General features: G+C 34.1%; 1 pseudogene; it reads right to left on the bottom strand.

Moving 5' to 3' along the window:
• The window catches only part of LOC108989673, a 74,717-nt pseudogene that overhangs the window by 14,534 nt on the left and 46,069 nt on the right, over positions 1-14,114 (bottom strand).

The raw sequence follows: 14,114 nt of genomic DNA, 5'->3' as shown, positions 1-14,114 counted from the left end.
TGATGGTTTTTTGTTAACTTGCTGAGATTTGTAATCAAATCTCACTGTGGTAGTCCCAACTACCATCCCCTCGAATGGTAGATCTTGTTACAGGATTTGAAGGAGAACCGAGAATCGACCAACTAGAAACGATCGACTAAGTAAAGGTGCGACTTAGATGTAGTTGCCTTAGGTTACTACTTGTATTTTGTGGAGTTCAATCTCCAGCACTCTTTTGTTCACAACCATCTTGGACTAGTGTTGTGATCTCAGTTGTTTAGTATGTCTTTATGTATGAAGTATGTTTAAGTATTTGAGATATTATAAGTTTGATGCATAGTATTGCTAAAAAAAAAAAAAAAAATTATCCGCTGCGAATATTGCATAATGCTAGATGCATGTTAGGAACATTGCAACTTATATATCATAAACGGGGGTAGGTAACCTTGTGTAACATGTCTCGACGCTTCAGATGTTCGTTCGATCCCAAGCAAAATCTGTGGGCGTCATAGGGTGGTATCAGAGTAATACATCTATGGGTTTAAATCCACATGTCCTTAGGAAATGTACCAAATATTAGGCTTAAAATTTTAGTCTTCATTAGGCTTGAATTTTTTTAAGTATGAGAGATAGTACGTGGTTGTAATACATTTACTAGTGTGTTTCAGGAAGTGATACATGACTCGCGGTAGGATACCTCAGAACCCTGAGAGAGCCAAAAATCAGGAGAATCAGAATCCCCCGATGGATGGAGGATTAGTTGAAGTTGTATGTCTGTTGATTGGCTTGCTTAGACAACAACAACAACAACAAGTGCATGTACCCCAACCCGAAGTCAGGGTTGTACGTATGAGAAGTTTTTGATCCATCGTTACCCCAATTTTTCTGATAATGAAGGGCTACTAAGAGCCGAGAAATGGATTATGGATCTCGAAAGGACCTACGAGATCTATGGATGTACTGAGGACCAGAAGGTCTATACGCTTGATACCTATTCCAAGGAGAAGTTGGAATATGGTGGGATACGCAAAGGTAGCTTCTAGTTAGGGAAGTAGGAAGTTTGGCTGCACTATCTTGGAAGAGATTTAAGGAAGAGTTTGACAATAGATTCTTCCCAGATTCTGTCAAACAGCTGAAGGCGCAGGAGTTCACGACTTTAACTCAAGGCAGTTTGACCATAGAGCTGTACGTCGCTAAGTTTATGGCGTTAGGAAGGTTTGCACCACACTTGATTTCTACTCAGAAGATGCAAGCGCAAAAGTTTCAAGCTAGACTTCAGCCAAGGATCCGTAACCAAGTAGCTTGCCTAAGAATAGAGAATTACCAAGAGTTAATAAACGTGGCCTCGATAGCAAAGATAGAGCAGAAGGGTTCGACTGCCCTGATCATTTTGGAAAGAAAGAGGACTTCATCATATGTTGCTGAAGAAAGTTCATAAATGAAGAAGATGTTTACTGGATCAGATAAAGGAAAATGCATTGAGACTGGGAGCTTGATGCCAATTACATTTCCACCTTGTGGAGAGTGTGGTAAACACCATGGAGGCAAGTGCAGAATTGTGTTGGGAATTTGTTTCAGGTGTGGCCAACTGGGTTATATGATCAAAGATTGCCCCAGTGTTGCTTTGAGGAATGAAAGAAAGGGGGTTTCTCTCAACAGCGGCTACAAACCAAAGCCGAAGCAGCACGTGCCCATGAGAGTATATGTTGTCACTCAGGGAGATGCAGATGCTAACGCCTAGGAACTGAATAAGTTGGTCACCGGAGCGCGCCAGACACTAACGCTAATGGAGCCACACATTATGTTACATGTGTCCAAAGCAAGTGTGGTACAAACAATTCATGGGACCACAACAACTGTGGGGCATAAAGTAGGGGGCCGCAAAAGCTGTCGAGCATACACTACGTGAGACAGAGCAATTGTGACACGTAGAATACGTGGGGCCACAACAACTGTGGAGTATGTATTAACGCACACACAATTGGTATAGACACCTGTATTGTGATGTGGTAATCGGTAGGGACACACGGTTCAAGGGGACCTGTATAGCACCCGTATTGTCACTTTATTAATTAAGTCCATTGAATAAGATTCCAAGTTCATGTATTTCACATTCAAGTCATGTTTCACGTCAAGTTATGTTCAAGTTTACGTTCATGTCAAGTTTCAAGTTCATGTCAATCATGGTAACCCCATGAGATAAGAATATGCAATCATGGAAACCCCATGAGATAAGATTACTCAATCATGGTGACTCCATGAGAGAGGAATATATTTCAAGTTCATGTTATGTTCAAGTTCACGTTCATGTTATTTATGTTTACGTCCATGCTATGTTTCAAGTCCATATTATATTTCAAGTTCACGTTCATGTTATGTTCAAGTTTATGTTCATGTTATGTCATGTTCACGTTCACGTTATGTTTCAAATTCACGTTTATGTTATGTTATGCTCAAGTTCATGTTATGTTCAAGTCCATGTTCAAATTATGTATGTTCATGTTCATGCTATGTTTCAGGTCCATGTTATGTTTCAAGTTCATGTTCATGCTATGTTGATTTTCTATGTTATGTTTTAAGTTCAAGTATATGTTATGTCACGTTAAGCTAAGTTTCAGTTTCAGTTCAAGTTATGTCATTTATGCCATACTGTATGTCAAGTTATGTTATACTTATTTATGATTTTGATTATGTATTCATGCTTTTACTGCCATGCATGCATCCTTAACCTGTGTGGATGTTTCCTATTAACTTGCTGAGATTTGTAATTCCCCCTGAATGGTAGGCGATGTGTCAGGATTAAAGCAGGGAGTAGACATTGGCAGACTGGAGGAGGTTGACTAGACGCCATAGACACGGAGCTTGCAGCCTCCATAGTTAGGTCTTTGGATAGTATTCTGGCATCGTTAGTCGAGTTACGTGAGTTACTCCACGAACTAGCCCAATAGTATATTTTGACAATGTAATTATGGAGCCAGATCTCCATTGTTTTGAGATTACAGTCTTCTGAGGCCCGTGCTATAATAGTGAATGTTTTAAGTATGCATGGTTTATGTTTTAATTATTTTGGATATTATAAGTTTGGTGCATAGTATTGCTAAAAAAAAAAAAAATTATCCGCTACGAATATTGCATAATGCTAAATGCATGTTAGGAACATTGCATCTTATATGTCATGAGCGAGGGCAGGTAACCTTATATTGTATGTCCCGACGCTTCGGATGTTCGTCCGATCCCAAACGAAATCTGGGAACGTCACAACTAAGATGCATGCAAATTTTCACACGTGCCAAAGATAAAACGCCAAATATTCGCCACACCTACCCACTATCAACCTAAGAGCATTAGCATTACATTCATCATTTTTATCTTTAAAATTTGATGAAAAGTATATGTTTTTCATAAATCTAAAATCTTCCTATCCATAACCCTACATTGGATTAATCAATGGATTCATCAAAATAATTTTTAATAATAATATTATTATTTTTATTTTCATATTTTACAATTACACTAACTATATGTTAATTAATAATTTAATTTAATACTTAAATTATTATTTTCCAACTTAAATATATTGTGACTCAAAATTGGGAAACAATAATTTAAGTAAATAAAATAATGGTTATAGGGTGTGAATAATGAGTTTTTAAATTTGAAGATGAATTGGAATGCACTGTAACTCAAAGTTTCAGATTTTAGTGTTTGGTGAATCCAATATTGTGATTTTAAACATAAATTCATTAAATTTTGAAGATTGAATTCATTTGATGAGTTCAATGCCAATGCTCTAAGAAATTTACGAAGTTTTATGCTTTCCAAAAAAGGAAAAGTAAGAAAATTAAGGAAAAAAAAAAAAAACACAACAACAATAGGAATCATGCTTAAAGAACTTTTCGTTAAGCAAATCCTAGATTTCTTTCCCCCCCTTTTATTTTTCAAACTTTTTTGTCCTTTCTTTCTTTTCGGGATGCTGCATCACTCAGTTGTCAATTTAGATAATTTATTTATGCGGCCCTCAAACCTACCATTTTGTAAAGGACAACACTACTCTTTAATGAAAATGCTACGTTTAAAGTTATTATTTGAATATTTTAATTTTAATTTATTTATTTAACGATTAAAAAAATAAATATTGGTAAAATCATATATATTTTTAATTTTTTTAATAATTAAAAATATTAAAAAAATAAATTTACACTACCAATACCCCTTAACGATAAATACTAGGTGACCCACTGCACTAATGTGACGCCCTCAAATTCCGCTTGAGATCGGACGAACATTTGAAGTGTCGAGACATGCAACACAAGGTTACCTGCCCCCCGTTCATGACATATAAGATGCAATATTCCTAACATGCATCTAGCATTATGCAATATTCGCAGCGGATAATTTTTTTCTTTAGCAATACTATGCACCAAACTAAAAAATCCCAAATACATAAAACATACTCTATACTTAACGACATACTAAACAACTAAGATCAGAATAATAGTCCATAAGGTTGTGATCAAAAGAGTGCTGGAGATTGAACTCCACCAATACAAGTAGTAATCTGAGGTAACTATTGTAATACCATCTATGTCGCACCGTCGCTTAGTCGGCCGTTTCCAGTTGGTCGATTCCCAGTTCTGCTTCAGATCCTATAACAAAATCTACCATTCGGGAGAAATGGTAGTTGGGACTACCATAGTGAGATTTGGTTACAAATCTCAGCAAGTTAACGGAAAACTTCCACACAGGTTAATGATGCATGCATGGCAGTAAAAGCATGAATGCATAATCAAATCATAAGTAATCATAGCATAACTTGACATACAACATAACATAACTGGCATAACTTAAACTGAAACTGAACCTTAGCATGAACGTGACTTGAAACATAGCATGAACGTGAACTTGAAATATAACATGGACTTAAAACATAACATGAACGTGAACATGCATAATTTGATAGGAACCAAGGTGGGCCTACTCTTAAAGATCCTTTGCAAGTTCCAGATGGGCCAATTACAAGATCAAGGGCCAAGAAGATCAAGGAAGCAATGCAAGGATTGGTGCAATCCACCTGGGATGAAGCCAGCAAGAGCCCAACACTGAAGATGGGTCTGAAAGAAGAAGAACCAGTTTTGATCCACTTTATTCAAGCTGTGGAAGACATGACTTAAAGATACGGCCTATTGTTATTGGAGGCTTCCAATTTGGTTAAATGATTTATTTTATTAGTTTAGAATAAGTGGGCTTGAAGATGCTTGGCTCACATGTCTTATTTCTTTTGAACTATGTTTTTGGGAAGGCCTTGTATTTTGGCCAAGGGCTTATTTGGAAAATTACATTTTAGGAACTAGGGTTTCATCAATTTACTGTTGGGGTTACTGTAGCCGCGCGTACTGTAGCCGGTACTGTTCATCAAGGGTAATTTTGGGTAAAAGGGGCATTATTTTGGCTAGGGTTTTGATTAGGTTTGGCTTTAAAAACTCTTTGTAGCCTCATTTGAGAGTTAGACAATATTGAATTTTATTTGTGAGTTGAGTTTTCTCCTCTTGTTCTTGATTGAACTCTTGAACTTATCAAAGGTAAATCACAACCTTTGTGGCGTTCCTCCTTTGTAATCTGGGTTCTTGAGACGGGTTCTTCAACGGGTCTAGATTTTAATATAATCTAGGTTCTTGAAACGAGTTCTCATCGGGTCTAGATTCTCCATCCTTGACTTGATTTTGGCTTTCTTGGGGAGTTTTCAAATTGATTGTGGGTTCAAGGGAATTCATTCCCACGGGTTCATATCATAATTTGCACATGAACTTGAGCATGACATAACATAAATGTGAACTTGGAACATAACGTAAATATGAACATAATATAACATGAACTTGAAACATATTCTTGTCTCATGGGATTACCATGATTGCGTGAATGTAAACTTGAACGTAACATAACGTGAACTTGAAACATGACTTGAACGTGAAATACATGAACTTGAAATCTTATTCAATAGACTTAATCATTAAGGTGACCATATGGGTGCTACACTAGTCCCCTTGAGCCGTGTGTCCCTGTCGATTACCGCATCACATCACAGGTTTCTATACCAGCTGTGAGTGTGTTAATACGTACTCCATAGTTGTTGTGGCCCCACGTATTCTACGTGTCACAATTGCTATATCTCACGTAGTGTATGCTCCACAGTTGTTGTGGCCCCATACTTCATGCTCCACAGTTGTTGTGGCCCCATGACTTATTTGTTTGTGCCACATTTGCTGTGGACACATGTAACGTAATGTGTGGTACCATCGGCATTAGTGCCTGGCGCGCTCCGGTGACAAGCTAATTAGGTCCCATTCGCAACCTGTTGACTGTACTTTCTCAACTTAGGAAATTTCACACCTATTTAGACACTCCAGTGTGAACAAAGGAGTTCCACTAGGATATTACCTCATCCTAGTGCTTAGGGTCGTGATTGACATGAATGACTTAACTGGCAGACATGACATTTCGTAACGTGACGTAACATGAACATGACATAAACGTGACATAAAAGACATAAATCTTGACGTAGCGTAATGTGACATGAACGTAAGACGACATACATGACATACTTTGAAACATGAATGTAATAGGAAACATTTCATAATATGGCATACATGTAACAGGCAACATTTCGTAATATAGCATACCATGTAATAGACAAAATTTCTTAACATGGCGTAACATGTGACAGTGAATATTACGTGACATGAAATACATGTAACATATGGCATACTTAACTTAACATGACATACTTGCAATGTATAGCAATACGTGACAGAATATCTTGTGTAACAGATAAATAATTCATGACAGAATAAATTCTGTGTAACAGATAAATATGTAATGACTTGGCATGACACATATGATAACATGCATACATACAATTTAGTTCCCTTACTTATCACACATACACATTAAGCTGATAGTAAGTTAAAAGCTAACTTACCTCGATCGTCGCGTTCTACTAGAATAAAGCGAGGAACTGTAAAAGGTTATTCTAAAAGTTAGAAATTAATTACTAACAATTAGAAATGTGAAAAGAGACAACTTAGAGTAAAATTACCATTTTACCCTCTACATGTGGGTAAATGACCATTTTACCCCCTAACTTAAGGATTTGATATCCTAATTCCAAAAAATTATCAAAATTTACATTCCCCATGTAAATTTTGTCCCAAACTCAAATCTCAACTCAGAAAAATTTAAAACCAATCACAACTATGAAAAACTCACTATGGCCAAAACCTACATAGGCCATTTGTCTTATTTTGGTTGCAATTCTTTCAAGTTCCAAAACTCATGAATAAATTAAAATCTTGTAACAAAGATCTTCCTATCCTAAGTTTAAAAACACCCTTAAAACTATCCATTAAGAAAAAGCTAATTATCAATACCAAACTTTTTGTAAAAAGACCCAAACTTTTTAATAAAAAGTAAACCTTAAATCACAAGTTGTGACCTTAACAAAAACATCTCCAAGAATTCTAAAAAATCAAATCTTACTTCTAACATATTCATAACATCATCCTAAGATCAAACATGCTTTAAAACATCAAACAAAACTCACCAAAAAACACAAAAAAATACTTGGAGTTTTTGGTTTTAAACTTAGTCCAAAACAGAAACTGATTTTCCCAACTAACTATGATCAATCTCTTGATCCATGGCTTAAAGAAATGTGATCTTCAAACTAACACATCACATGGTTTAAAAATGTGTCCTAAAGAAGATCCAACCATCAAACTTAAAAACACATGGCTAAAATTTAAGAAAACATGGATCTAACTCAAAAAATCAAAGTTTAGGCCTAACCGAAATCCTCTTGCATAGAAAATCATATCTTTAAAAATAATACTAAATATCTTCGAAATAACATCCTAACATGTATATAAGAGGCTTAGGATCATCATATAAAAATATCAAAGCCTTTGGAATAAGATTAAACCACGAAATATTCAAACTTTCACCAAACAGAAACTGTTTTTCCACTTCCAGTTTTCAAGTTTCTAACTATAAGCAAATCTATCATCAAAAGCTTTATTCATGCAACAAAACCTCAATGAACATTCATAAACACATGTTAACAACACTCCATAAAATTTTCGGACCAAGATGAGTCCATTAGCTTGGTCAAAACTTCCAAAACATAACATACTCTCCAGTTTCACGCCCAGAATGACCTTTCCTTGGTTAAAAATACTTTTGACCGACCAAATGAGAATGAAATGAGACTAATAATATATCCATGGAAGGAAACTAGACTCAAAGACGAACAATTTATGTGAAGGAATCATTGTGCGAAAATACTTACAAAGGGTCATAAATGGCCACGCAAAAAGTCTCAGAAATCTACCCGAGAGAGCTCTTTTGGGTTTTTCTTTAAGAACGGGAGAAAGAAGTGATAAAATGGAGAGAAGTATGTCTTGCACGACTTTAGACTTTTGGAGGGAGAAGTTATGGGCTTGAATGACCCTTGATTGGAGGTGGATATGTGACATAAAGTGGAGAATAGAGAGGGGCAGAGACTGCTTGCAGCAGCTGTGAAAGATGGAGGTTGATGGAGTGGATTTCTCCTTCACATCAAGGCACTATTGGGTGCAGCCAATGGCAGTGGATGGTTTGCCATGTGGGGGAGGAAACTTCTCCAAGAAGCTTTGCCAAGGTGGCCAATTTCGTGGGCCTTGGTGGGCTCCACCAAGTGGGCTTCAATTTGGGGTTTAAGGGGGTTTGGTTAGGGTTTGAGATGCTATTAAGCCCAAAATCAATTTTTCTTGACCCAATCAAATTCCTAAAGTTTAAAAGGTTGAATAATGATGTCATAACAAGGATTTGACTAATTAATAGCATGTGGAAGTGATTTAATCAAGTGATTAAATACAATGCGAGAAATCGGATTAAAAAGGGTTTGGAGGCCAACTTTAGGGTTTGGGAAAACCATTTAGGGTTTTGGTTTCAACCAAGCTTTTGAGGTTTCAATTGAATTCCAATCATTTAGTGTTTTGCTAGGGTTGAAACCCTCTTTGGTCTGGCCAATTTGGTTGAACAGATAAAACACAACTTTGCTTAGGTGGCATGATCTCACACATTGATTCCTTCACAAATCTATCTAATGGTTCTTCTTTGTGTCAAGTGTCTAATACCATTTACTAAGTGTGGCTAAAATCTTGCCAAGTGTCTAAATAAAACTTCTCTAACCTAATTTGGACATTCCACACTGTGATTTTGAAAACACTGCAATAGGTGCGCTTTTTGAGGTTACTATTCACTCTAAAAAAATACATAATAAACTTAGTACTAAAAAATTCTAAATATTCATATTAACTTATAGTGAAAATCGTTTAACTAAATTCAATCCCGAAGTGTCCCTAAAAATAATTTCACAATTTTCAACAGACGTTTCGTCCGGAATTATGAAAATAAGTTATTGCGCCATAAAATCCTAAATAATCCTCTGAGTCTAATGGCGTAGACCATAACGCATTCTGACACTTCTAACTACCTCAAAAAATTAAACTCATATTACTAGCACCATAGTGAGTGATAACACTGACTATGTTGACAGACTAAAACCTATTCGATTGGTCGATTCGTAAAAATTTATGGGGTTTTCACGAGATTCCTAAAGTCAATAGAAATTCCACCAATGAATTTCTAGCAGGTTGTTACAACTAAGATGATAAATTTCATAGGAAAATATTATTTCCACATAAGTATCAAAATCTTCTACCAAATTTTATTTTATTTTACTTTAAATTTATTTTTTTATTTAATTATTAAGAAGTGTTTTTAAATGAATTTGTGATTTTTTTTTATATGTTTTTATAATGTTTAAAGTGTTTAAAAAAATATTGAAAAAAAAAAAAGAAAAAAAAACTTTTCGGAATTATTATTCTCACTACTATTCTTTATTTTATTATTATTTTTTACCTATTTTTATACTATTTATTACTTTTCATCTATTTTTTATTATTATTTAATATTTTATTATTATTATTTACAAATATTCTCAACACTTCTTAATATTTCTTACTACTCAAACGTACTCTTGACGTTCCAATTTCATGAGTCTATGAGTCCAGTGGAGCAGGCTATAAAACGAAGTCAAAACAGTGGGTCCCCTAGTAGCACTGGCATGCACCAGCTAAAGTGCGCTATTTTGTATTACGGCACGTGCATTCTGCTATCATTTTTTTTAAAAATAATTAATCATTTTCAAATCATTTAAATTTCATTATACAACCTCTGGTTTGAAAAAAAAAAAAAAAAAAACTAGTGTTTATGATAAATTCTTGTACTCGTTCACTATGAATTCTTCTGAGAACCTGTACGTGAGCCATTTTTCAGTGAGGCTTTGTTTGGAAGTTGAGTTTATCTCAACTCATCTTAACTTATTATTATAATTTTTTTAAATTTTAAAATAAAATATAATAAATAATTTAACTTTTTCAAATCTCAAAATAATAATAATAATAAACAATAATATTCTAATAATATTTTATCATCTCAACTCAACTCAACTCAATTCATTTCAACATCTAAACCCACCCTGAGATGAATGGAAGTCATGTATCATGACACTCATCAGCTGCCTATTGAAAAAAGGCTATGCTTAAAAAGAAGAAAAAAACCAAAGAAAAAAATCTCAATCCAAACTTACTGGCATGCACATGTGAAATATATATATATATATAGTATTTGATTTATAAATAATTTAATTTTTATAAATCTAATTGTATGGTATCGGCATTAATATCAAAGAAATTGTGCGTCCACTCTAAATTACAAATTAAAAATACAGAAAAAAAAAAAAGTAATGCAAGCGTGTGAATAGATCGAATACTTACCCCAATGGCCAAGTTGAGAGAAGCAAGTGCAGTAGTACTTGCAACCCTGAGCCTGTAGGTCTTATTTGGACGCACGCGTAGGGTGTGGGGTGCGCATTGTTGGTTTCCTCTGAATTTGCACTGAGACTGCGTGGAGGAGGAGGAGGATTCCGGCCTTCTAAAATGGGCGGCCATGAAACAGTTGTACTGTCCTCTTCCTTTGATCAGCAATGTCTGCATGCATGGGGAAGCATATACCCAATCTTTGTCTAGATCTGATAAAAACAAATATAAATATTATAAGATAAGAGGGATCTCTTTCTCTCTCTTTCTTTTTGTTCTTTTCTTTTTCTATTTATTTCCTTTTCTTTAATTTTGTTTGGGGCGAGATCAGAGCTTAATTGTATATAAAGTAGTAGACAATTATATTACAGCTCGTTCGTCTATTTTGGTGGGGTTTGAAGCTATAATGAACTACTTCCATTCATTTTCCATTTGGATGCCCTAAGATTACTTTCATTGGACTAACTAAATTTAAAGGACAGTTTTGATGAATATAAGAAAAATTTAACTTTTGACTATTCCATTCACATAAATCTCTACATTGGAATAGCTATTTTTTCATTATATAATAATAAAATAATATAAGATAAATTTTGTTTTGGTTATTCACATTAAATCTCCACATTAGATTATACATTTATTCATTATATGGTAATGAATAACTAATAATTTCACAAATATTTAATTTTTTTAATTATTAATTTATTTAATTTTATCATATTTTACTATTCTACCTATTATATATTAATTAGTATTCATGTTCTTATTAAATTAATATATCACTAAGTCAAATTAATATATTAATTGTGATAAAATATGTGATAGAAAGAAAGGGAGAAAGAAATAATTAATAAAATATGTATTTGATGTATGTACAGTAACCTTCAAATTTGAAAAAACTTTTGAAAGTCACTGTAGCTAAATTCCAAATATTTAGAATTTGACTAATCCAATGTGAGTATATTTTATTCTTTAATAGCTAAATACTCATTGGATTAGCTAAAGCTAATCCAATGAGAGTCCTTTTAAACTCATGATTGACATATAGTACCTATATATATCACTACAACAAATTGTGTTTCCCAAATTGGATTTGGAGACGAAAAATTTCGTCTCAAATTTGTCTCGGAAAGACCGTCTCAAAAATTTTTTAAAGACGAAAATCAAATTTGTATCAAAAAATCATTTTTAGAGACGAAATTGGGCTGATCCAGTCGAAACCGTTCGAACGGATAATATTTTTTGAGATGACCCGATTTCGTCTCAATATATTGTTCGAATGAAATATTTATCCGTCCGAACGAAGCCGTCCATTCGAACAATATGAAATATTCATTCGAACTAATGTCCATATTTGATTTTGTTCGAACGAATTGGGTGTTCGAACAGTTTTTATGCGTTCGAACTAATAAATTTTTCAAACGACTTGTGTTCGAACAAAACTTATGTCTGTTCGAACAGAAATTTTAATTTCGAAAATTATATTCGTTCGAACGGGTTTTTGCACATAAATGTTGTTCGAATAAATAATTTATTATTCGAATGTCTGTATATATCGTTTGTCGTTCGAATGGGTTATTTTTGTTCGAATGAGTCTGTTTTGGTTCGAATGTGTTAATGATAATTTATCGTTCGAACTGTATTAATCATACAGATCACAATTGAATTAAAAATACCATACTAATATTACACATTGTAATTCAAACATCAATTGTTCAAAGTAGTGCAAACTTCATAATATAAATGCAATTAAAGAAAATATAAATTTGAAGACTATGGTGGTGTCATAGAGTTTTGGGACATCATTGACTGGAATTGTTCAAACATTTTTTGGTTATTCAACTGCATCCTCTCTTTTAATCTTGCCTCCAAATCTGCTGCTTGATCTAATTGAGTCAGCAGCTCTTTTTTCTCGGACCTCAATCGTTCTATCTCAAGTGCTGCTTCATCCAATTCTTTAGTCTTGTCGTCATTCGATTTGGCTCGAGAATAGGCTGATGATGATGATGAGGATGGTTTTACGCAATGTCCTAAACCCCTCAAATATCCAGAACGTGATCCAAGAACTTGAGAAAGGATCTGAGCATCTTTGACAGATGATGCATCAGATGGATCCGCAACAATTTCCTTAAGAGATATCATCTTGTCCTACAAAAACAAAAACATTAAAGTTGGTATAAGTAACAAAAATATTATGTGACAATGAAATTAAAAAAACTTAAGCTTACATAATTTGCCTCTGCTTCAGGACTGGCCCAAACACCATTACAATTTTTATATATTTTAGCATACAATTGGGTCAAATCATAGTCAGCAGGACTTTCTTCTTTCTGTAAAAGGAAAATCTATATTAGAATTTAAAACAGAAAATGTGTATTATATGTTAATATATAACGGGTACTAAAATAACTTATCATTTTGTTAGACAAACGATGAAAAGATAGAGAACCTACATGATGGTTTATCTTTAAATTTGATCTATTTGCTTTGTTCACAGTACTCCGTTGCTAAAAGAAAAAAATATTAGTCTATATGTTTAATACATATGTAATATATTATTAAAAAAAGATAGCAGCGATATTACCTGATAAGCAGGATCTTCAAACATATCACAAACTTTCTCCCATTCGTTTGGTGGAATATTTTGGAATGGATTTTGGCGCGCCTCTATTGTAGTACTGAACTTCTTATAATGTGCATGGCATCGACCTTTGTACCTCCGAAATGCATTCGACATCAATTCCTCAACCGTTAATCGATCCTCTCTTTGGCCAAAATTAAACTCAAACTCATCCTTTTGAAAATTATAAACAATTACTATAAATACAAAGTAACTTGAAAGTAACATGTTGTATACTTAGTTGATTGAGATGTAGGTTATTACCAAACAACGGTCTTTTATGTGGTCTTTCATATCTTGGAGAACTTTAGACCAAAATGATATAGCAATCAGTGCATACGTGCGAGTAAGTGTACCAACATAAGAAGCAAGCCACGCTGCCGAATCTCCGGAGCCACTGGTGTGATCATTAGGAATATCAACCTTGATTTTACCAATTTTCCTTACTTTCTCTATGCAGACAGCCCTCGTAGTGCCTCTACCTCGATGCTTGCTTACAACAACTATATATACAACAATTAAAGCATAACTTTTTAATTAAATTAATTTATTTTATAGATATATTACTTAAATTGAGCATAAAATATGATATCTAATTT

This window comes from Juglans regia, chromosome 14 (genome assembly GCF_001411555.2).
Source record: "Juglans regia cultivar Chandler chromosome 14, Walnut 2.0, whole genome shotgun sequence".
Lineage (NCBI taxonomy): Eukaryota > Viridiplantae > Streptophyta > Magnoliopsida > Fagales > Juglandaceae > Juglans > Juglans regia.
The sequence above is the reverse complement of the archived record's forward strand: the minus strand, read 5'-3'. Positions and strand labels throughout refer to the sequence as shown.